We start from the raw sequence: 24,486 nt of genomic DNA, 5'->3' as shown, positions 1-24,486 counted from the left end.
TAGGGATCCAGAACTGTGGGATGCCTTGGTTTGACAATTTCATTTATTATTCTTAAATCCTTCACCATTCTGTAAGTTCCATCTGGTTTCTTAACTGGAAGGATAGGAGTGTTATAGGGAGACATCCATGGCTCCAAAAGACCTGCCTTTAGAAGGGACGCAATGACACATTGCAACCCCTTCCTTCCTTCCCTTGAAATAGGAGATTGCTTTTTAGACACCACTTGTCCTGGTTGCTTCAAAGTAATTTGGAGAGGCGCTATGTCTAGCTTTCCATATTTCCCTGGGGCTGCTCACACTTCTGGATTTATTTCAGCATAAGCCTTCTCAGGCACTTTACACAAAGATATCACAGTGTTAGCCTCTGTATCATTTTTCACAACACTAATTTGCATTCCCACTTCAGCCATCTAATTCCTTCCCAGTAAATTACCATCACATTTAGGAACAAAAAGGAATTTATGCATTTCAAACCTATCCCCTGTCATGATCCGCTAGTACAAGCAGGGGTCGTGATGGTTTGTTTTACCAATCTCAGAGTACAAAAGACACACAGCAGGGGACTTTCAGTATTAAGCAGAACAAATGCACTTTCTATTGATATTGAGTGCCCTCAGCAAATGCAATAGAAGGATTAGAAAGGAGATAAAGTATAGAGAGAGAGTGAAAAAGAGGGGGGGGGGAATAGCTACCAACGGAGAGATGAAATCCTCGTGGTACAGCCAATAGATCTGTCTTGTCACATCAGGAACGATCTCAAGATCTTTGGTTAACTCAGGGGTCTTTTATAGTCTTCCGCCGGGGGGAGGGGGGGGGGGAATGTTGAGGGAACAGGTACAGGACAGTGGAGAATAAATCCATTGAAAACAAGTACAGACAGTCCAGTTCCGAACAGGACAAACCAGTCCCAGCAGTGAGTGGGGCCCATTGTTTCAGGACTGGTTCCTGTGGGAAACCAGTCTTGGTCCAGCAAACACACCTGCAGACAACACTTGGCAGACATCCCAATTCAGTCAGGCCAGCGCCCCTGTGTTAGAATTTTAAGGGTCTCAGTCTCAGTCCTTGGCGGGGGGGGGGACTTCAATCTCAGTCCTTGATGGCGGTCATGAGGCAGATGAGGGATCTTCTGTGGACAATCACCAAAGTTACCTCAGAAAGTTACTTTTTATAGTTTTTCTCTAAAAGGAGTGGCATCTGGCCAAGAGGTGGGGAAATTCATGGGCTATTGTGATGAACGGCGATCGTGAAGCAGGTGTAAGTGTATGGAGCAGGCCGCTACTTGCCAGGCCCTGCTCGAAGCAGTGTACCATGGCAGCACAGCAAGCACACCTGCAAACAATCACTTGGCAAGCATCCACCTCAACCAGGCCAGAACTCCAGTCGGGGTCTTCAGGGTCTTAGTCTCTGTCCTTGCGACAGTTGTGAGGCAAATGAGGGAAACTTTGGACCGTCTCTTACATCCCCCCCATCTACTAACAGCAGTTGAATAAAACACTCCTGCTCCTTCTTCCCACTCACTCCTTGAATAATCAAGGATCTTTCTGATAATTTTCAGGATGAAAGGAATGAGGGATTTGTCCTTACAAACAAACTGTAGGTCTGCTGAAAAATAAAATTGGATACTGAGATGTGGATGTGACAGCCTGGTCAGAGAGCGAGAAAGATAGATAAGTTTTCCCAGAATTGGCCTGGCAGACTTTAGGGAGTTGAAGATAAACACTGATAGCTTCTTATTAATAAAAACCTGCAGGTGTTGTTTTTCCTACTGTCTGTTTTCTTGTTATTCTCATAAGATTGCTTATAAATGGGCATCTTTTAATTAGCCAATCAGGTGAAATGTATTAATAAAATGACCAGTTAGGTCTACCTGTATCAGTAGGTAATAGGTATTAAGCATTTAGAGAAGTCTGTACCTCTCAAGTACCTCAGACAATGGGAAAAGACAGAGGGAAACGTGGCTGGGAAATTAGGATAAAAAGGAGGCTGCATCCTCCAAAAATTTGAGACACCCCAGGGGAAATGCCCCATCACTTCTCTCTTTCTTTGAATAAAGTTAAAGGATTCCTCAGTCACCTTTTTGGACATAATCCTCTGGTGTTTGTGGATTAATTTTCCTGACAGGGATAAAATTTAAAGTGGATCAAGGGGCCCCCTTGTCTAGCAAAAAGCACACCTCCTCTTGATCTGGACCCACCTTAAAAGTTAACAAGGGCTCCAGTGTGGTGGGTCCCTGGTATAATGGGAGCCCCTGACACTCCTAACAATCCATTTCCATTATCCTCTGGACTTCCTCCTCCTGAGGGTCCAGCTGTTTTTGCAAACAGTCCTGCTTCCAGTGTCCCTCTGCCCTGCAGATAGGACACTGATTCCTTCCCAACCCCTGTTTAGGTTGGCTCTCCCCTGCTGAGGAGGGAATACCTCTGCCACATCCTTGTGGCAGACCCTGTCCTCTCTGTCCTGGGGGACTCCTTGGACCCTGCAGTTTATTTCTTCGGGGCTGTAAAACTCTACCATCATCTTTGCCTTTGCCTTTTCCTCATCTCTTCTTACATATATCTGCTGTGTTTTGCTAACCAATTCCTCCAGAGGCTTATTCTGCCACTCTTCATCTTTCTGTACTCCTTTCCTTATATCAGGCCAGGATTTAGTAAGAAATTGTACCTTCAGTGATATGCCAAAGGCTGGTCCCTCAGGATCCATGCCCCCATGCTTCCACAAGGCATCCCTAATTCTCTCCAACCAATGAGAAGGGCTTTCATGTTTCTCCTGTTCTAACAACATAGCCTCAGCTATGTTGTTTGTTCTGAGAGCTGCCGATTTGATTGCCCTAGTCAAATAAGCATGGTAATCACAGCCTGATTATTTGGTTCCCACTGGGGGTCCACCTGGGGGATGGCATCATCCACCGTAGGTGTGTTGGGTCCAGCCTCCCCCTGCTGCTTGTGGATGTTCATCCTCCCCCAGCCGCAGAGCTTTCTGCAAAATCATTTCTTTCTCTGATGACCCAAACAAAATCCCCAAAAGAAAATCCCAGTCTTTTCATGTATAATCTGTATTTCCTAAATATTCCTCTATCTTTTCCCCCACCCCTATGGGATCATAGGGGGAGTTAATTCTTTTCTCAACCCTTTTATATCCTGGGTAGTAACTGGTACAATTACAAATCCAAACCCTCCCCCTTGACCCCCCCCCCAAGGGAACCTGGCATAGAGACATCTGGTGTACCCCCGTCTCTTGGGTCTAGGGGGCTTCTGATGTCCTGTACTGAGTTCCTCTTCTAGTTCTAGGGGGTGATAGGATATGCTGCCCCCCTCCCCTTTCACTGTCATTATCTGTGACATTCACATTAGCTGAAAAAATTCCTTTGCCCAGGATTTTTCTCCTGGGAAGCTGAGAAGCCTCAGAGAAAACAAAAACAATTCTTATCTCATTTGCTTCTCCTGTGTTGTGCTCATGTGTGGAATGTGTTTGGAGATTGTTTACCCACAGGTGACTGCTTCATTGGATTATGGTGTGAGTTGTTTTGACTCATTGGCCAATCAGGGCCAAGCTGTGTCAGGACTCTGGAGTCACAAGTTTTGATTATTATCTTTTTAGCATGTTAGTAAGTATACTTTCTGTATTCTTTAGTATAGTATAGTATTCTTTAGTATAATATAGTATCATAAAATAACAAATTAGCCTTCTGAGAACATGGAGTCAGATTCATCATTCCTGCCTTCGTTGGGACATTCCCTGCAAATACAATAATTATCCTCAGGTGGGACCATAAGAACAGTATTTCCCTGATCCCTTTGCTCCGGAAGTTGAGGATACAGGGGACCTGCAGCTGGCCCTGGGTCAGCTAGCAAAACTGGAGAAGACGGGGGAAGGTGTTGAAAAACATCCCAGTCTTCAGTGTTTTTCTCTTTCTCCCCTTTTTCTTCTTCTTCCTCCTTTCTTAACACATAGATCTCTCCTGTTGCTTGTTTCTACCACATTCCCTCTCAATCAATCCTTTCCAATTCTCCTCTAAATGCAACCACATACTTTGACACAAATGAATTCTATCTCTTCCATAAGGTGGCCATATAAGCTGCTTTGGCAACTTATACTCTAGCCACACGAAATAATAATATTTTACCATGATCTCCATAGTTACCTCTCAGTCAATGTATAATCTGTTCCAAGACCTCAGCATTCTCCCCAAGGGACTCTCCGGGGCTATTATGAGATCATCATCCCTTTTGCCAGGGCCCCTTCCCAGCTTTACCTCACTCTGGGAGGAGTGGAGCAGTTCTGTTCCATGTGGTAACCCCATCCCACCAGAAGTGCCTGTCTGAGGCAAGAAGGCACGGAGTCTGAGTCACTCCAGGCAGTTGCCTTGCCGTCTTCTGCTGAGAGGAAGGTGAAGTCCCTTTGTGAGTTCTAGCCCTGGACTGATACCAGCTGCTGGAATGTGCCAGCCACTTTGACTGACGGAGCTGCTGCCACTGGAGACATAAGTGGCAGGGAGAGGGCTGCCGCCATTTTCCCTCTATCTCCCTACAGGCAGGTGCCATCTTGGGGGGAGGAGTCACTCTGTCATTTTGAGTTTGTCTTTGTTCCTGGGGAGTCTGCAAGATTTCAGCAACTTTGTAACTAGAGACTATTACTGCTAATGGTTTTTCCTGTTTTTCATTATTTTAGTAAACTGTTATTTTTTTCATTTATATCTACTCGTATTCGTTTCTCCTTACTAGTGGAAAGGGATTGGTCAAAACTATAAGTGGAGGTAACTCATTTTAGTGTCCACCTGTTATAATTGTCTTAAATCAAGACAATGTGTTAGAGTGGGTTCAGAGTGATAGGGAAGATGTCTTTACAAAGAATTTGATGGGTGAAGGTATGGATGTTAACATCTTTGAAATGGGTCTTAATATCTCTACTAACTTCAAGCAGCCAGGTTTGTTACAGAGCCCAGACAGCTAGATTCCTGAAACAGTCAAGGGGGTCTGCACAAGCCTGAACTTCCTTACTTTGGAGTAAAATGACAGGTTCAAGGAGGGGGATATGTGGTAGGTGGTTCTGGAAGGCTGTGCCTTCCTAGTACCTCAGCCAATGGGGAAAGGAAGAGGGCAACATGTGGCTGGGAGTTTGGGATAAAAGGAGGCTGCACCCTCTGAAACCTTGAGAGAGACAACCCTGTGGGCATGTGGCCCAGTGGACTCTCTCCCTTTATTTGAACAAAGTTGCAGGACTCCTCTTCCTCCTTTGTGGACACTGGCTTTTCATAGCATGATTTTCCATACAAAATGGGGTATCATCCGGGATCCTTCCAACATCTGTGTCCAGCATGCAGCAAGAGGAGCTGGAGGCACGCCTCGCCCAGTTTTTAGGTGACCAGTTTCCGTCGATGCTGGCCAGCACCAGGCAATTAATTTGGTACCTGAGACTGTCCAGGAGACAGAGAGGTGGACCAGGGGGGTCCGTGAAGAGTCCACAGGAAAGGACCACTGGACATGGATATCCAGGGTGGGTAGCAAAGGAAAGTTGAAAAGGGGTCTTGACTATAGGGATGACGATCCCAAAATACCTCCTGTCAGGAAAATTATTCCACAAACACCAGAGGATTATGTCCAAAAAGCGAGACAGAGGAGTCCTTTTACTTTATTCTAATAAAAACAGAGGCCATGAGGCATGCCCCTTGGTGTCTCTCAAATTTTTGGAGGACGCAGCCTCCTTTTTGTCCTAATTTCCCAGCCGCATTTCCCTTCTCTCTTTCCCCATTGGCTGAGGTACTTGAGAGGTACAGACTTCCTGATACGCCTGATACCGACTATTTCATTCTAATGTATAACCTTCATGTTAATTTTTAATTCTTATGGAATTTAGGGGTTTTCCCCATTGTTTCTTTCATTTTTCAATATCCAATTTCATTTATCAGCAAACCTACAGTTTGTTTGTAAAGGCAAATATCTTTTGCTATTCATCAATCAGTGGAATCCTTCCCATTGTTACTTTTATCTCTCAGTGCTAGTTTTATTTACCAGCAGACCCACAGCTTGTTTGTAAATACAAATCCATCATTCCTCTCAGTCCTTCCTCTTCTATTTCTTTTTAACAATTGTCTTTACAAACTTTAATTATCATTGACTTAATTTCCCGTTCCTGGGTCTTTTTTTGGTTTTGCAATTATTTGCAGTGACATCAATTTCTGTCCTTTTGTAGCCATCTCTGGACCAGTAGGCGTGGCTACAACCTGCATCCCTTTGATGACATGTTGAATAAGTTGTACTAAGCAAGGAATCATGCATGGTAAAAAGATGAGAGTTGCTACAGCACATAAGAGGAAAAAAGGCATTTGTTTAACCCATAGTCCACCAGGTAACCATGAAAACATGTCCCATTCACATCCTTTCCATGTTTGGACCAGTACATGAGCTAACTTTCTTATTTCTTTTGTTATTTGTTTCACCACCTTTCCATTGTCATCTATGTGCAAACAGCAGTTTAAGTCATTTAATTTGCCACACTTTCCCCCTTCTTCTGCTAATATATAGTCTAATACCACCCAATGTTGAAATACTGCATTTCTCATCTGAGTAGATTGGTCAGCAAGGAGGTCAAGAGCTGTAGCTGTCTGGTTCATAATTACTTCAAAGACAGCTTGTAACCAAATTATCCGATTTAAATTATAAATCGGTTTTCTGGCACCTGATATTAATTCATTAGGATTCCATGTGGCTGGTCCATAGTGTTGTATAATTTGTTTAGGTGACCATTCATCTTTACTCCACTTTTGGGTGCTCCCTCCAACCATGGATACATCAATTGACTGCTTTTCTCTAATTAGGTCATCATATACCCTGATTCCTAACTGATTTCCCTGAACTTGTGGTAGCAGAAAGAACAATGGTCTAATATACCCTACATAACATATCCCTGACCAGTTTGGGGGTAACCTGTGGTAAGCATATTGGCCACAAATCCAGTAATGCCCTTTTAAAGCCCAGGTCCCATTGGCAAAGGGACCTTTCCAATTTTCATCATCAATGGGTGGGTCAAAATGCAACTTGCTTCCTCGGCCTAAGGGTCCCCCAACAATAGGTGCCCTGCCATAAGAATCATAGTATTTGCACTTGCAAGCTCCCACATGAGGTTTCCACCTGCAGTTACATCCCAGATCTGTTTTGTTAGATCTGGACCAGAACTTATCAAAAAGGGTTTGAGTTCCATTCCGGTGTTGCCACTTCCACTGATAGCCACGGACAACATGTGTCCTACTTGTGGAATTATCTCGGGGGCAGCTTAAAAATAAGGGGTCAGAAAAACTTATCCTTTTTCACTGCATTACAGTCTTCAAAATTTTTTTGGTAATTATGGAAGGAACAGCTTACCCAGCAACCCTTAGTAAGCTTAACATGCATTTGATTCCATCTGCCTTGATATCTGGAACAATCATAAGGAGAGCAGTTGGGGGTCCAACAATCTAAACCCAAAGATAAAGTCCGGTCACAAATGCTTTTTCTCACGTATATGTTTCCTGTTCTATTTAGACAATAAATGCCTCTTTCAGAAGAATGAAGCTGCCATGGGCTCCCTTCTTCATCCCAAAATCCTGTTCCATTATGGACCTCACTCAGGGTGCTAACCCAACATTTAGGTTCGACTGGGCTGGCCACCCATGGCTAGTCTTCAGATCCTCCTGGCCCTCCGCAGACCTAACAATTGCTAAGGTTAAAGGTTTTTGCTACTTCTTCTCCCAAGATTAAAACATTATTTTCCCACTTTTGGCTGCAATCTAACTGTCAATATAAGGGTAAGATTATTAAGAGAAACATTCAAATGGTGTAATCTAATCTCCTAATGTAATTTTCACTTTCACGTTGTGTTCCACACCACCTGTGGTGAGAGAAGGCACAGAAACGGCTTAACATAAAGAAAACAATGACAACAAGGATTGGCCCCCAATGACTGGAGATCTGAGAGGAGGGATGTCCACACAAACTATTTCAGCAGGCAGTCTGTGGGTAGGCACACAGGGCTTCCCCCAAGGTCAATGCACTGGCGACTGCTCCAGTGCACTCCTGCAGAGTGTCAGTCGCTGCTTCCCATCCTTCTCCTCCAGTTGAGATGTCCAAATCTCCGGGGCTTCAGACACCTTGACCCAAGTGTGATGAGTCCAGCTGTGTTCAGCTGTCTTGATGGCCGTTTCTATGGTTAGCAATGCTTGGAAAGGTCCACGCCACTTTGCCACCAGGGGTGCTTCTTTCTGCTCCTTAACTAGGATCCAATCCCCTGGCTGGATGTTGTGAACAGCAAAATCCAAAGGCAGGATCTGTGCCAGCTGAGCTTCCTGTTGAAGAGATTTCACAAGAGACAGGATCCTGGCCACATATTGTTCCAAATATACATCACTTATTTTTACCCCCCCCCCCCCCCCCCACTTGGCTTAGAATTACAAGGGTAAGGAATTCCAAACATCAATTCAAAGGGAGATAATTGAATATCTCCCCTGGGTCTGGCCCTTATGTACCCATGGCATCTTAGTTTCTATCACCACCTTCAGGAGGTGTTTCTTTATTTCTCCATTCATCCTTTCAACCTGGCCTGAACTCTGGGAGTGCCAGGGGGTATGGAAGTTCCATTGTATCCCTAAAGCAGTCATAACCCCTTGAAGAATTTTTCCTGCAAAATGAGTTCCCCTGAGTCTATTGCTTCCACAATCCCATATCTTGGAATTATTTGTTCCAAAAATACTTTAATAACTGATCCTGTAGTTGCTGAAATGGTTGGAAATGCTTCTGGCCACCCTATTAACTGACATACTATTACCAGAAGATATTAGAATCTTTCCACTTGGGGCATTTCAGTAAAATCCACCTTGCATCTCTGGAAGGGACGTATAGCCCAAGGTCTCCCTCTCCTGGCAAGTTTCTTTGTAACTCTGTTATTGGTTTTAGCACAAATCAAACAACCCTCAATAGCTTGCTTAGCTAGAATAAAAAGACCCACAGTAACATGCCTTTTGAGGAAGGCTTCTGCCAGTCCTCGGGAGCCCCAATGACTCCCTTAATGGAGTTGTTTTAACAATTGTAAGGCCAGAGCTTTTGGTATCCACTGCTTACTATCCCGTGTAAACCAATTATCTCCTCTTTCCTCTGCCCCACTCTTTTTAATTATCTTAAGTTCCTCTGGTGGAAAAGACAGTTTCTCTGGCAGTGGTGTGTCACTGACATATTTTATGAAAAATCCTTTTGCCAGGAATTTTTCTCCTGAGAAGCTGGGAAGCTTCAGCTTCTCCATGTTTTGCTACTTTGGAATGTGATTTGGAGAATTGTTTACCCAGCATGTGAATTGTTTTTAATTGATGACCAATCACATGTCCAGCTGTGTCAGGACTCTGGTCAGTCACAAGATTTTACTATCATTCTTTTCTAGCTTTCTGATGTCTCCTTTCTCTTTCTTTAGTATAGTTTTAATATATCATTTTCTTATAATATATCATATCATATTATATCATATCATAATATAATAAATCAGCCTTCTGAAACATGGAGTCAAGATTCTCATCTCTTCCCTCATCCTGGGGACCCTCAAACACCACCACAGTGATGGGGTTACTGGGAGCAAAGGGAGGGTCTTAGAGATTTCTGCCAGCAATGCAGCTTTTCGTGCTTCTTCATCAGCCAGTCGGTTACGTATTGCCTGCTCTGAGCACCCTGCCTGGTGCCCCTGGATGTGTATTATCACTACCTTTTTTGGTAAGCTCACCACCTCCAATAGGCAAGAGATTAAGCTCTCAGGAGCTAATGTCTTTCCCCTGCAGGTTAATAAACCCCTTTCTTCCCATAGTTTCCCAAATGCATGTATCACCCCATATGCATATTTAGAATCAGTAAAAACATTCACTGTCTTATCCTGGTAGAATTCACAGGCTCGCACAAACACATACAGCTCCACTGTCTGAGCTGACCAAGTGGGCGTTAACCTGCCCTGTAGCAGCCACAGGGCCTGCAAGGCCTCCCTGGCAGTCACTTGCCTAAGATAAGAAATGCCTAGTCATGATGACTGGACCAAAGAAGCCCCTCTTCCACCTTCGGACCCTCATTATCTCTCTCTAAGACGATAGGTCACTTTCGCCTCAACCCTTACTATTGGACTGTTTCCCAAAACCCCTATACCCTATATAAACCCCTATTTCTGCACTGTTCAGCAGAATAGCTGTCACTGTCACCCTTTGCAGAAGCTGCCAATAAAGACACCTCTGTGGAACCTCATACAGCACTTCTCCTCTCTCTTTCCCTGCGTCTGCCGAGGCACTTAGCAAGCAAAGAGCTGAAATCACTAAAGAGTTGAATTCACCAAAGAGCTGATCTCCCTTAAGAGCTGAGCTACTTGCTAAGATTGTCTGCAGCTGGGAGTCTGCCTGAGGGACCTGGACAGGTTGTCCTTAGCGGGACTTCGCTATCTGGATACCTACAGTAGCCGGGGTTGAAAAGACCCCGAAAACCCCCGCCGTAATAAAATTTGGGGCCCCAAACTGTGCTGCTGGCATCCTGGCACCCCCAGAGAGCAGCATTTGTCTTGAATAGTTACTGCCTCGATTTGCTACGACCTCCTGAAGATAAGTTCTCACTTTTAGAAGAAGTTTTCTGAAGAGGCATCCAACGACCCTCCACATCAACATCTGGGACAAGATCCTGAGGAGTCGGACACAGCAGACCACCCATCAGCAGTTTTTGACCCACATTCAGCTGAAGAAGTGTAAGTTTTAAAACAGCCTTTCTTGCATGCTTTTATCTTGGGTCCTTTTTGGTTTTTTTTCTTCTTCTTTTTTCTCTTTTTACTGCTGGAGGGGAATAGGGAATTATATCAGTATGGGATCAAAACCTAGTAAATTAAAATGATCGCAGAACGAGAATTATATTTACAAATCCTAGAAATCCTACCTGCTAACAGCTTTTCTTTCTCTAAAGGCAATCTCTCAAAAACTAACTTGAAAAAATTTATAAAATTGATTATTTCCCAGTTTCCAGATATTAACACACACACTATCACTCTAGATTCTTTTTGGGACACAGTAGGGACAAGAATATATTCTCTCCAAACTAATGAAGATTTTTCTGTAACTCGGTTTTTGCCTCTTTTTCATTCTATTACCAAAGCGGTTGAAAAAAACGAATATTAAGAGCTCAATTTCTTTGCAACCTTCCCCTGCTGAGGGCATTCCTATCTTATCTCTCTCAGCAGAGACTCTCTCTTCAAATGCTAATAACACGGATAACATTCCTCTTCTCTCAGTCTCTGAATACTATCCTTCACTTTCTCTGGGTCCAAATGCCATCTCTGGGGCCACTCCAGCGTCCGTTGGGCCTGCCCAACCTTCCGCTCTCCCCCCGGACATGGCTAGCGGACATGGCTAGCGCAGATTCCACTCCACCTATTGTGCAATCCACTGCATGCTCCACCATTTGTAGCAGTGTGTGACAGCAGTGACAATCGTGTCCAGGGTGGCCACAACCAATGGCAGGGAAAACAGATGAGACAAGTCTCTTCGTTGTTTAGCATGAGAGTCCATTTTATTCCCCCGCTCCTTGCTGGGGGGAGGAGGAGGCGGAGGCCCGGGAGACCGAGCAAAGCCCAGAGAGCCAGAAAGCAGACAGCACAGACCCAGGGCCGTGGGGTTTTATCAGGTGTCCCATGGGAGGAGTCTTAAGATCAGATTACAGCCTCCTAAGAACAGGAAGGCTCCACAATTCCTCCATTTATAAATTGGTTTAAAAAAGGGGATTCTCGGGAATATGACTTAATGGTTTACAAAACTATAATGAACATTATTAAGCTGAATTAACAGTAATAGAAGAGCATTTGAGACTTAATTACAGAGGATAAAGTAACAGAAATTATGATACTGAGTTAAATGAATACATTTTTGCTTAGTGGGTTAATAGTTCATTCTCCTTTGGCTTTTGATCTTCTCACCAGAAGGGGTGCTGGTTTTGGTCTCCTCTTTTACAAGGGGCACAGTCCTTAGTGTTTTATCTCGGCTTTAGTACTGGTGTTGTAGGTGTTTCTCTGTTGGATTCTGATGATGATGACTATAAAGCAAGGAAGGGTGAAAGCAGCAGTGGGACAGCTTGCAGCACATGGCAGGGCTCTGCCCTTTCCAAGGCTGCCCCGCCCTGCCATGCTGTCTCTGCCTCCTGTCTCCTGCAGGCACAGCGGGGCCGGCCCTGTCTTAGGGCTCAGCAGCCCCACCTCACCTCACACAGCCCTGCAGGCCAGGGGCAGAGCCAGCTGCAGAGCCAGCTGCAGCCACGCAGCAGGAAGGGGGAAGGTAGGTGAGGGGGAAGGGCAGGCACGGGACCGGAAAAGAAGGACTCTGTGGGAAAGAGGGGATCTCAAAACTGCATGGTCATGCCATTTTGAGAAGGAGCGCCTGGACGGCGTGGCCAGTGCCTTCCCAGGCAGGGAACGGGGGATATGGAAAGAGATGGGGGTGATAAAGGACACAGGGTGGCAAGAGGATGGTAGCACTCCCGCGTCAGCTCTGGACGGTTTCCGACCTTGTCCTCCTTCAGGGAAAGGGGGGATGGGGTGGCAGATGGGCAGAAAGTGATGGAGAAGATGGTAGCAACTCTGAGCCATCTTGGCAGTTTTCACTCCTTGCTGCACTCTTAGGAACAAAGGGTAAGGAAAGATACAGGCAGCTTCACAGAAACTAAAAACGTGGGGGTTCACAGGTGGGAGGACCACTGATTTAGGGCACCGACATTCTGCATGCAAATCATCCATAACCGTCCATAAATAGCCACTCAGGCTTTACTGTCCATAAACTGCAGCAGACGTGTCGGGAAAGTTGACAAGAGTCCCAAGCATGGTCCTTTTTGCAGGCAGACTAGCTGCTTGAAGCTCTTAAAACTTCCATCCCACGAAGAATGAAAGGACTTGTGCTCTGATGTCAGTTTCATCTCTCAGTCCCAGTAAGCCAGTCCCCTTACTGGATGTTTCCCTCCCTATAAGCATTTTACCTCCATGGAAGATGGGGGTCCCACAGGGTGTATCAATCTGCAGGTGACTCACAGGGGTGCTGGTTGGCCTGTCCTCACTGGTTGCCCGCATTCTCCACCATTTGTAGCAGTGTGTGACAGCAGTGAAGATCGTGTCCAGGGAGTCCACAACCAATGGCAGGGAAAACAGATGAGACAAGTCTCTTCATTGTTTAGCATGAGAGTCCAATTTATTCCCCTCCCCGCCGGGGGGGAGAAGGAGGAGGAGGCCCAGGAGCCCAAGCAAAGCCCAGAGAGCAGAGAGAGCGAAGACCCAGGGCTGTGGGGTTTTATCAGGTGTCCCATGGGAGGAGTCTTATGATCAGATTACAGCCTCCTCAGAATGGGAAGGCTCCACAATGCTGCTTGCACCCTCCCCCCACACTATCTTTGGGTGTAACTGCGCCGGTTCCTATCGGATTTGCCCCCCCCCCCCATTCCAACATCTCTGCGCAGCCCGCCGCGACCCCCCTCATCCCTGCTGCCGTGCCTCTCACCCCCGTCACGTGTCTCCCTACCCCCGCTACCATTCCTGCTGCAGTAAACCGTCTTCTCCCTGCCTGCTTACCTGCCGCAGCTCCGGCAAACCACGCCATATGCCCCATCGTGCCCACTGTGACAGCGGCAGCCCCTGCCAATCCCACCGCCTCCTCTCCCCTGCTTCTCCCTTGCCCGCATCCCCAAGCTTTGCAACCACCCACCCACCCTCAGGGCCCCCGAACGGCACCTACAAGACCCCCCACTTCTCCACACACCTCAGTCCTGCGTAGGCTGTGCCACATGTGGTGCTGCCATTGCTACTCCACTGCTGCCTCCTTCTAGCCAAGCTATGCCATGAGCCTCCTCACACTCTCTTCAGTCCCCTACACCCCTGCAAACTCTTTCTCCAACACGCCATAAAAAGCATGCTGCATCGCTTGCTCACTCTCACTCTTCCACTAAGGACAATAGTGACAGCGAGTCCAATTCTGATACAGAGGACATTGATCCATGGGCTCTAATCAAAATGGAAGCAACTCAGGCAGGGGATTGGGAACTGGCTCAGAGAATTTCTGCCTTCCCAGTAATTTATACAAAGGGAAAAAGAGGTGGTGCCACCACTAAAACAATGTGGGAACCTAACACAAATAAAGAACTTGTACAACTAAGAAATATAGCCAAAGAACACGGTAGAAGTTCACATATTTTTAGAAATTTTCTAGAAGCTATCTTCTCGGCACATGTTTTAGTACCTCATGATGTTAAAAATATTGCCCACTGCCTTCTTTCCCCGGCAGAATATATGCTATGGGAAAGGCATTGGAAAAGACAATTAAAAACATTATCAGACACCTATGCAAAAGATGAAAATAGGCCAGATTTTACAGTCAAACAGCTGGCTGGAGAAGGGGATTTACAGAAATCCTTTGACCAAGCTAACACCTTACCTGAGGCAGCACTACAAGACTTGGCTATTGCAGCAAAAACCTCCTTACTTCTTACCCCAGATGACTCTATTCCTACCCAACATTTCGCCAATATTAAACAAGGAGTAGATGAAAGCTTATCAAGTTTGTGGACAGAATTAAGGATGCTCTGGAAAAACAGATAGAGAGCACAGAGGCAAGAAAAGAATTGTTGTGTAAACTTGCATGAGTAATGCTAATGAACAGTGTAAAACAATTATGTGGGCTCTACCCTTGCTTGGATACAGAACCTACCATAGAGCAAATGGTGGAAAGCTGTACACGTCATTTGTCCACTGAAAACACAGTAGCCCAAGCAGTTGCTAAGGGTATTGCAGAAGGAGTTTCTGGTGCATATGCAGTAGTGGCTTCCAAAGACCAGGCCTGCTTCATTCACTGTGGAGACTTTGGACATTTTATAAAAGACTGTCCAGACAGGTCACCTACCCAAAACCCCTGTAACACCTACCAAAAACCCCAGAATCAGCAGCGCTAAGAGCAGTGTCTGGGAAACTTCCAGCAGAATGCGGTCAGGCCCCGCACAAAGACAACAAATCAAAAGTTGTCCAGACCCAGCCACGCATCATTCCAGGAGATTCCAGATCACATGAAGAGGATCCAACATACGGAGCGATACAGATGGGAACCTGGCGCCAGCAGGTAACTGCTCTGTCCATCGAGTTTAATGATGAGGATGTTTATCATGTTCCCACAGGCACGCAAGGGCCAAAAGATGGTCCTTTTGAAATCTTAATTATAGGTGACACTCTCCATGGCCCAGAGGAAATCTTTGTTGTTCCAGAAGTACAAACAGTGCACCCGGGACAAGAAATCTATGTCCAGGTGTGCTGCACGGGCTTACTCTTTTATCTTTCATGGGGAACTCCGCACAAGCCTTTCTACTCCCAAAGAATCACAGGAAACAGCTTCCTCTCAACCCTACAGCAGTGTGGGCACAAGTTGTGGGTCCAAGTAAGCCTACCATCGAGTGTGGTCTATCCTGCAGAGGAGAGATGATCTACTGACCAGGGATGCTGGACACTGGTGCCGACATGACCATCATAGCTCGCTCAGAATGGCCAGCACGCTGGGATCTACAACCTGTTGCAGGCATGATTTCAGGGATCGGTGGAGCCCCAGTGTCTATGTGAAGCAAGCACAACATCCTCATCCAGGGGCCTGAAAGTAAGTTGGCAACCATCCACCCATTTGTGGTAAGGGTCCCCATCACCCTTTGGGGCAGGTATGTTCTATCCCAATGGGGAGTTCCCCTACATATTCCCAGTCGGGATTTCTAACTGGGGCCACTGAGGAGAGTGCACTGCCAGATACCACTCGGCTCACCTGGAAATGCCATGACCCGATCTGGATTGAACAGTGGCCTCTCTCTAAAGCCAAACTGCGCACACTACAAGCCCTTGTGGAAGAACAGCTTGCCAAAGGCCACATCATTGAGACCACCAGCCCTTGGAACTCTCCAGTCTTTGTACTGCAAAAACCTGGAACGGACAGGTGGAGGCTCATCCACAACCTTCGCAAAATCAATAAGGTCATCGAGGACATGGGCCCTCTCCAGCCCGGCCTGCCTTCACCACTGATGCTGCCTAGAGACTGGACACTTGCCATCATAGATATTAAGGACTGATTCTTCAGCGTTCCACTGCACCCCCAGGATGCTCCACGGTTTGCTTTCTCCATTCCCTCTCTTAACAGAGAGGCCCCAATCAAAAGATATCATTGGTGTTATCTTCCTCAAGGCATGAAAAACTCGCCCACTATATGCCAGTGGTACGTTGCTCACATTCTGTCTCCCATTCGGAACCTATTTCCAGATGCAATCATCTACCACTATATGGATAATATCCTGGTCTGTGCATCAGAAAAAACTTACTTAGACAAAGCAGTTAAAAAGACCATTGAAACCATAGAAAAAGCAGGATTCGAGATCCGTGAGGACAAATTACAGTACACCAACCCATGGACTTATCTTGGATTCCAGATCCGTGAAAGGACCATCGTACCCCAGCAGCTCGCCATCCGAGACGACCCAAAAACCCTGAGAGACTTACACAGTCTGTGCAGATCCATCAATTTGGTACGTCCCCTGCTAGGAATTACAACAGAGGACCTTGCTCCCCTGTTCAACCTTCTCCGTGGCAACAGAGATCTAGACTCTCCACGCACTCACACAGCAGAAGCCCGAGACACCATCACCAAGGTTCAAGAAGCCATGTCTTCATGCCAAGCCCATTGCTTCGAGCCCAGCCTGCCTTTCCAGTTCGTCATTCTGGGAAAAGCACCCCGGTTCTACGGACTGATTTTCCAATGGAATCCTCAACTTCGAGACCCTTTATTGATACTGGAATGGATCTTTACAAACAATCAGTTTTCAAAGACAATTACCACCTTCCAGGAAATCATGGGGCATCTAATAAAAAAAGCCAGAACTCGCCTTCGCTCTCTTGCAGGGTGTGAGTTCACATGCATATACTTGCCACTGACCACTGGGGACCTGGAGCATTTGCTCCAGACCAATGAAAATGTTCAGTTCGCCCTAGATAGCTATACAGGCAAAATTTCCATCCATATCCAAAAACATAAACTTTTTAATCATGATGCAGCCTTTAATCTGACCCCAAAATTAGTCCAAAGTAAAACACCTCTCAAAGCTCTAACCATTTTTACAGATGGCTCAGGATCATCCCACAAGCCTGTAATGACCTGGAAGGACCCTAAGACCCAGAACTGGGAATCTGACATACAAATAGTGGAGGGATCTCCACAGATTGCAGAGTTAGCAGCTGTTGTCAGAGCCTTTGAGAAATTCAAAGACGAACCCTTTAATCTGGTCACAGATTGAGTTTACATTGCCGGTTTAGCTATGAGAGCAGAACATGTTCTTCTCAAAGAAGTTTCTAATCCAAAGTTACACCAATTGATTTCTACATTAACATGCTTAATCTCCCACAGAAAGCAACCTTACCATATAATGCATGTGAGGACACACACGGACCTCCCAGGTATCATCACAGAAGGGAACAGAAGCGGATGCATTGGCCATGGCAATAGAGACTGCTAACGTCCTTGACATCTTTTCCCAGGCAAAGTCATCACACACATTTTTCCTTTAAAATGTACCTGCTCTTATCAGAATATTCAAGCTCTCAAAAGATCAAGCAAAAGCTATTGTCGCCAAACTGCCAAAACTACCAGATACCATCTATGGGGACGGGAGTAAATCCCCGAGGCCTGAACAACTACCAGCTGTGGCAGACAGATGTAACTCACTTCCCACCTTTTGGAAGGTCAAAATGTGTGCACGTATCGGTCAATACGTTTTCTGGAGCAATATTTGCATCAGCTCATCCAGGAGAAACTACACAGCACACCATTAAGCACTTCCTCTTTGCCTTCGCCACCCTGGGAGTACCAAAGGAGATCAAAACAGATGGTGGACCTGCCTATACCTCTTGTAGGTCAAAAAAGTTCTTCAATGAGTGGAGAATAGAACACAAGAAAGGCATACCTGCAAATCCCACAGGACAATCCATTGTAGAGAGGACACATCAAACCCTCAAAAGAGTCCTCAATCAGCAGCGAGGAGAAAAAAAAATCATATATCCAGTTGAAAGACTTTGCAAGGCTCTCTACATCATCAGCTTCCTAAATTGTACAACATTGGAGTCTGACCCCCCAGTACTTCGCCACTTCTCAAATACCACCCAAGTAAAGCTCACTGAAAAACCACCTGTGCCAGTGAAGTGAGACAGAGTGGACATTTTCCAGGGTAGAAATCTATTTTGATTTAGGTGAAATGTACATCTTTGAGTTAAGTCTGTAGTTTGAAAACATAGCTGTTTAGTCTGACTGCCTGTTCTCGTAAAAAGCCTAGGCTCAGAGAAACTGCTTCAGCCAAAGGACAGAGATAAGGAGGGGGAGACAGAGAGACAGAGACTGCTGTGAGAGCAGGTCAACTTGACCTAGGAATTCTTTCTGATAAAGAAGAATTAGCAGCAAATGTCACATGAAATTTGTGAAAATGAATATGTATGAACCTATTGTGAAATTGCATGCATATGTATTTGAGAGGAGGATAAAAAAGGATCTGCAGTTCCCAGAGGTACGCATATCTTTTAATGAGAGTAATCTCCACATGCATCCAGCACTGTAACAAACCTACTGGCTTTACAACTTTCACAAAATTGTGGAGTTTTGTTTTCTCCCGCCAAACAGAAGGACCCAGAAACACATCAAATTTCTGGGCCTTTCCAGTTGATTACTTGGGGGAGAGGGTATGCATGTGTTCTACTACCATCTGGCCCAAGATGATACCCAGGAGAAAACATAAAACCATACCTAGGTACTGCAAACACTACTCCTACAAACACTGACAAGAATTCTCCTGCGTCAAACACAAGACCTTCTCAAAACCAGACCAGTTCTGCCTGGAGACAAAGGCGTCGCCAAATGTCCACATACAGAAGAAAAGACCATCCCATCACGTGACAGGAGACAAAACAGAAAGCTGAACAACATTCTGCTGCATCAATCAAGCCATAAGCCAGACACAGCCTGAACACAAATTGTTATCTGAATTACGTGTTATTTCTCCTTTTTACCCTAAAAAACCCTATTATTCCCCTTTCTCAACTCTTACCAAAACCCCCTAACCTTACACCCACTCCCCCATCCTTAGCTTATAAAAAAAAAAAAAAAGAAAAAAAAAGGGGGGGGGGCGGGGAAGGAAAGGAGGAAAGGAACAAGGGAGAAAACCCTAACCCTCCCCTCCCACCATAAGGATAACAAATTTTGCTTATATTCCCTATCAGAAGCCCCATCCCTGTCCAAAGATGAAAATTATCTCCATTGGTGCTGTCCTCACTGCTGCCTGGATACTCCTCACCATACCGTATATCTTCGGCTGGATTAGCCCACAGCCTAGCCCTAATGTTTGGGTAACCTTAGCAAGGACATTAAAACAGGATAACATGTGCTTATCCATGGGAAGCCTTGATAATCCACTTTCCACATGTCTAGTAGGAATTCCCTTCGTAGCAGATGACTGGCCTGTCTATAATTCAGAGCTCTTCCACATCACAGGTAAGAGACCCAACCTGGTAGATACTTGGGATGAGTGGACAAAAATGTTACCCAATGCTCTAGAGGAACCCCAAGAATTGGACCTGTTAGAGTCCTCCAAAGCAACATACTGTGTCAAATTTTACTTTAGACGTCCGAAGAATAATTAGCCAAAAATTGACAAGACAAAAACCACATACAGAAAAGACATATCACCCATAACAAAGCCTATAACTATCCAGACTGGTGTAATTACACCGCTCGCGTGATCTCTGTATTCTCTCTCCACCCCAAAGTATTACCCAAAGGAATGTTTCTCATATGTGATGACCGAGTATGGGCTCTGATCCCCTCACAGCTCAAGGGAGGTCCCTGTAGCCTTGGAAATTTTTCTACCCTCACTCCAAATATAATCTTGTTACATAATTGGAAAAAAGAAAGCAAATTAAAATGCCATAAAAGATCCTACACAGAATTTGATGAAAATTGCCGTCCCAAATTATACGATTGGAACAAGCCAAAAAAGATTGCTGTCTCCCTACTCCTAGCATGGGTAGCTGCAGCTAAAGCCCTTGGTGAAATCAATCACCTTGGGTGCTGGCTCAGTAAGCGAGCCAACGCTACATCTCCTGCCCTGAGCGATCTTTTAAAAGACGAAGAAACCACAAGACATGCATCACTTCAAAATTGAGCAGCAATTGATTTCCTGCTGCTTGCCCATGGACACGGCTGCCAAGACTTCAAAGGGATGTGCTGCTTCAATCTCTCTTCACGCTCGGAATCCATCCATGCGAACATCCAGAAACTGAAGGAACTTGTGAAGGACTGAAAAGTGGAAAACAATCCAGACTGGGTCAATGACCTTTTTGGTCAATGAGGATTAACAGGATGGGTTGCATCTTTGGTTAAGGCAATTTTGTGGATTTTCATTGCAATTGTCATTGTATTAGCTATGTTCTCATGCCTCTTTGTTGGGGAAGATGAAACAGGAAAGTCTTATAAATATGATTGCGTGGCAAAAGATTTTGAGAATATAGAAACTATAAGCGAGATTGAAATGAAAGCAAGCTTTGAGATACCTTAGTTACTGAACAACTGGAAAACAATGGTGTGGCCAGTTAAAGGTAATCCCCTTTTGATGAAACAATACCCTCTGCTTGCAGACAGGTCCAAGGGTAAGAGCAGACCCTACTAGCTTAGCAGAAGGGGTCCAAAGAGTAGTTTTTAGGGTTTAAAATGTAACACAGTATGGTAATGCAATGGTTCTTATAGGCTGTATGTAAATGCTATAGGATTTGTATGTTGTACTAGATTAGTTAGTGAGAATTAGAATATTCAACACAGAAGATTTATTGTATTGTAATGGGAACCTCGCTCTCGTACCCTTTTACTCTCTTACTCTCTTACCCTTTTTTACTCTCTTACGCTCTTACCCTCTCATCCTCTCTACCCCTCTCTTCTCTTGGGCCTGCTCCGAGCTGCGGATGGCAGCTCCAAGCAGGGCCCCTGCACCCATGCCCTCTGTAATAAACTGCAAGTTCCAAGACCTGGCTTCAGCGATCTCTCGTCTCCATCCATCCCGACCATCCTACCCCCTGATGTTCCTACACCTCTTCCATTGTTTTAAAAGAACTATTGGGAACGCCTTTTTACTAAATACAGAAAGTGGAGTTGTAGCAGCCACAGGGCCTGCAAGGCCTCCCTGGCAGTCACTTGCCTAAGATAAGAAATGCCTAGTCATGATGACTGGACCAAAGAAGCCCCTCTTCCACCTTCGGACCCTCATTATCTCTCTCTAAGACGATAGGTCACTTTCGCCTCAACCCTTACTATTGGACTGTTTCCCAAAACCCCTATACCCTATATAAACCCCTATTTCTGCACTGTTCAGCAGAATAGCTGTCACTGTCACCCTTTGCAGAAGCTGCCAATAAAGACACCTCTGTGGAACCTCATACAGCACTTCTCCTCTCTCTTTCCCTGCGTCTGCCGAGGCACTTAGCAAGCAAAGAGCTGAAATCACTAAAGAGTTGAATTCACCAAAGAACTGATCTCCCTCAAGAGCTGAGCTACTTGCTAAGATTGCTTGTGGCTGGGAGTCTGCCTGAGGGACCTGGACAGGTTGTGCTCAGCAAGACTTCACTATCTGGACACCTACAGCAGCCAGGGTCAGAGAGACCCTAAAAAACCCCCGCCGTAATAAAACTGCCCCCTTCCTTTAATTGCCTTCCATTCACAATAGGGTATGCTGTAAATCGTTTCCCTTCTACCACCCTTGAAGACCCATCAATAAACATATTTTCTCCCTCAGGCCAGAGAGTATCACGTAAATCTTCCCTAGCCTAGGTCTGGAGATCTATCACTTGAATGCAGTCATGGATTTCATTCTGCTCCTCCCCTTCTTCAGGGCCGTTCAAACAGGAGGCTGGGTTAAACCCTTTCCCGCTTCTCAAGTCTAAATTCTCTTGTTCCATTAAACAAGATTCACACTGTAATAACCAAGCGCTGGTCATCCACTTCGAGGCTCTTTCAGTTAACAAAGCTTTAATCTGATGTGAAACTTTAACAATCAGATACCCTCCCCTTGTCAGCTTTTGGGCCTCAGCCACCACCAGAGCTGTGGCGGCACAGTTCTGCAGACAATGGGGCCAGCATCTGGCCACCGGGTCTAATATTTCTGAAAAATAAGCAACAGGCCACTGGGTCCCTCCATGCTCTTGCACCAAAATTCCTTTAGCATGGCCCTGTTTAACATCCACATATAACTCAAATTCCTTTTTTGAGTCTGGAAGAGCTAAGACTGCGGCATTAACCAATTTGTCTTTTAATTTTCTAAAGCTTTGCTTTCCTTCTGGTGTCCAAACCATGACATTAGGACTATCTTGGGTTAAAAAGTCATATCAATGTCGGGCTATAACAGAAAAATCCTCAATCCATGCTCTGCAGTATCCCACCAACCCTAAAAACTGCTGTAACTCCTTTTTTATCTGGGGTAATGGTACTTGTAAAATCTCTTGTATTCTTTCTGGATCAATACACTGTAACCCTAGAGTCAAAATGTGTCCCAAATATTTGACCTTTTATTCTGCCAACTGTGCCTTCTTTTTAGACACTCTAAGTCCTTTTTTAGCAAGAAAATTAAGCGGCTTCACAATGGCCTCCTCAACTACCTTTTCCTGTTCCCCTGATAAAAACAAATCATCCACACACTGCAACAACGTAACTCCTGAGGGTAAACTCTCTTAATATTTTCTGCAAAGCTTGACCAAACAAAACTGGTGATTCTGCATATCCCTGCAGAAGGACTGTCCAGGTCAATTGTTGTTTTACCATTTTCCCCTCCTTCCTCCTGTTCCCACTCTAAGGTAAAATTCTGTTTACTGTCCTCTTTAATCAGACACCCCCAGAAAGCATCCTTCAAATCCAGTACTGAATAATACTGATGTGAAGAAGGGGTCTGATTCAGGATGGTATAGGGATCCAGAACTGTGGGATGCCTTGGTTTGACAATTTCATTTATTATTCTTAAATCCTGCACCATTCTGTAGGTTACATCTGGTGTCTTAACTGGAAGGATAGGAGTGTTATAGGGAGACATACATGGCTCCAAAAGACCTGCCTTTAGAAGGGACTCAATCACAGGCTGTAACCCCTTCCTTCCCTCCCTTGGAATAGGAGATTGCTTTTTAGACACCACTTGTCCTGGTTGCTTCAAAGTAATTTGGAGAGGCGCTATGTCTAGTTTTCCATATTTCCCTGGGGCTGCCCACACTTCTGGATTTATTTCAGCATAAGCCTTCTCAGACACTTTACACAAAGATATCACAGTGTGGGACACTGTCATTATTTACAATACTAATTTGCATTCCCACTTTAGCCATCAAACCCTTCCCACTAAGTAACAATCATAATTAGGAACAAACAAGAATTCATGCATTTCAAACCTGTCTCCCACATCTATTAAAAGGGGTAGAATTAAATGCACTGGTTGATAATTTCCACTCACTCCTTGAATAATCAAAGATCTTTTTGACAATTTCCCCCCCTTAGGTATGAAATTTAAAGTGGATTGAGAGGCCCCTATGTCTAGCAAAAAGCACACCTCCTCTTGATCCGGACCCACCTTAAAAGTTATCAAGAGCTCCAGAGTGGTGGGTCCTTGATATAATGGGAGCCCCTGACACCCCTAACAATCCATTTCCATTATCCTCTGGACTTCCTCCTCCCGAGGGTCCAGCTGTCTCTGTGGACACTCCCTTTTCCAATGCTCTTCTGCCCAGCAGATAGCGCACTGGTTCCTCCTCAACCGCTGTTTGGGTTGGCTTTACCCGGCCAAGGAGGGAATACCTCTGCCACTTCCTTGTGGCCGACCATCCCCTCTGTCCCGGGGGACCCCTTGGACCCTGCAGTTTATTTCTCCGAGGCTGTAAAAACTCTGCCATCATCTTTGCCTTAGGTTTTACATTTTCCTCATCTCTTCTTACATATATCTGCTGTGTTTTTCTAACTAATTCCTCCAGAGGCTTATTCTGCCACTCTTCATCTTTGTGTACTCCTTTCCTTATATCAGGCCAGGCCTTAGTAACAAATTATACTTTCAGCAATGTGTCAAAGGCTTGCTCCTCAAGATCCATTCCCCCATGCTTTCACAAGGCATCCCTAATCCTTTCCAACCAATGAGAAGGGCTTTCATGTTTCTCCTGTTCTAACAACATAGCCTCAGCTATGTTGTTTGTTCTGAGAGCTGCCGATTTGATTGCCCTAGTCAAATAAGCACAATAAGATCCAGACTGGCCTAGTTATTTTGGTCCCACTGGGAGTTAGCCCGGGGGATGGCATCATCCACTGTAGGTGCATTAGGTCCAGCCCCACCCACTGCTTGTGGATGTTCATCCTCCCCCAGCTGCCACGTTTTCTGCAAAATCATTTCTTTCTCTGATGACCCAAAC

The 24,486-nt window shown here is 45.3% G+C and overlaps 3 long non-coding RNA genes across 5 annotated transcripts in view; 2 read left to right on the top strand and 1 right to left on the bottom strand.

Annotated features, from left to right (window-relative positions):
* The window catches only part of LOC139599004 (uncharacterized), a 303,139-nt gene that overhangs the window by 273,965 nt on the left and 4,688 nt on the right, over window positions 1–24,486 (top strand). The window lies entirely within an intron of this gene.
* On the bottom strand, window positions 5,624–13,261 carry LOC139599001 (uncharacterized). The gene is made up of 3 exons (XR_011682131.1): window positions 12,996–13,261; window positions 10,601–10,813; window positions 5,624–8,317 (listed from the first exon to the last, which is right to left on the bottom strand). It is a non-coding gene; the product is annotated as an uncharacterized lncRNA (long non-coding RNA).
* On the top strand, window positions 9,966–21,492 carry LOC139599000 (uncharacterized). Of its 3 annotated transcripts, none has more exons than XR_011682130.1 (2): window positions 9,966–10,728; window positions 15,465–21,492. It is a non-coding gene; the product is annotated as an uncharacterized lncRNA (long non-coding RNA). The 3 variants fall into 3 exon arrangements; XR_011682129.1 differs by having other exon boundaries at window positions 15,174–21,492; XR_011682128.1 differs by having other exon boundaries at window positions 14,979–21,492.

The sequence above is a fragment of the Agelaius tricolor genome, unplaced genomic scaffold, assembly GCF_023055355.1.
Source record: "Agelaius tricolor isolate 1412-34295 unplaced genomic scaffold, bAgeTri1.0.p SCAF_21, whole genome shotgun sequence".
Lineage (NCBI taxonomy): Eukaryota > Metazoa > Chordata > Aves > Passeriformes > Icteridae > Agelaius > Agelaius tricolor.
Note: the sequence above shows the minus strand (reverse complement) of the source record. Positions and strands in the feature narration are given on the sequence as shown.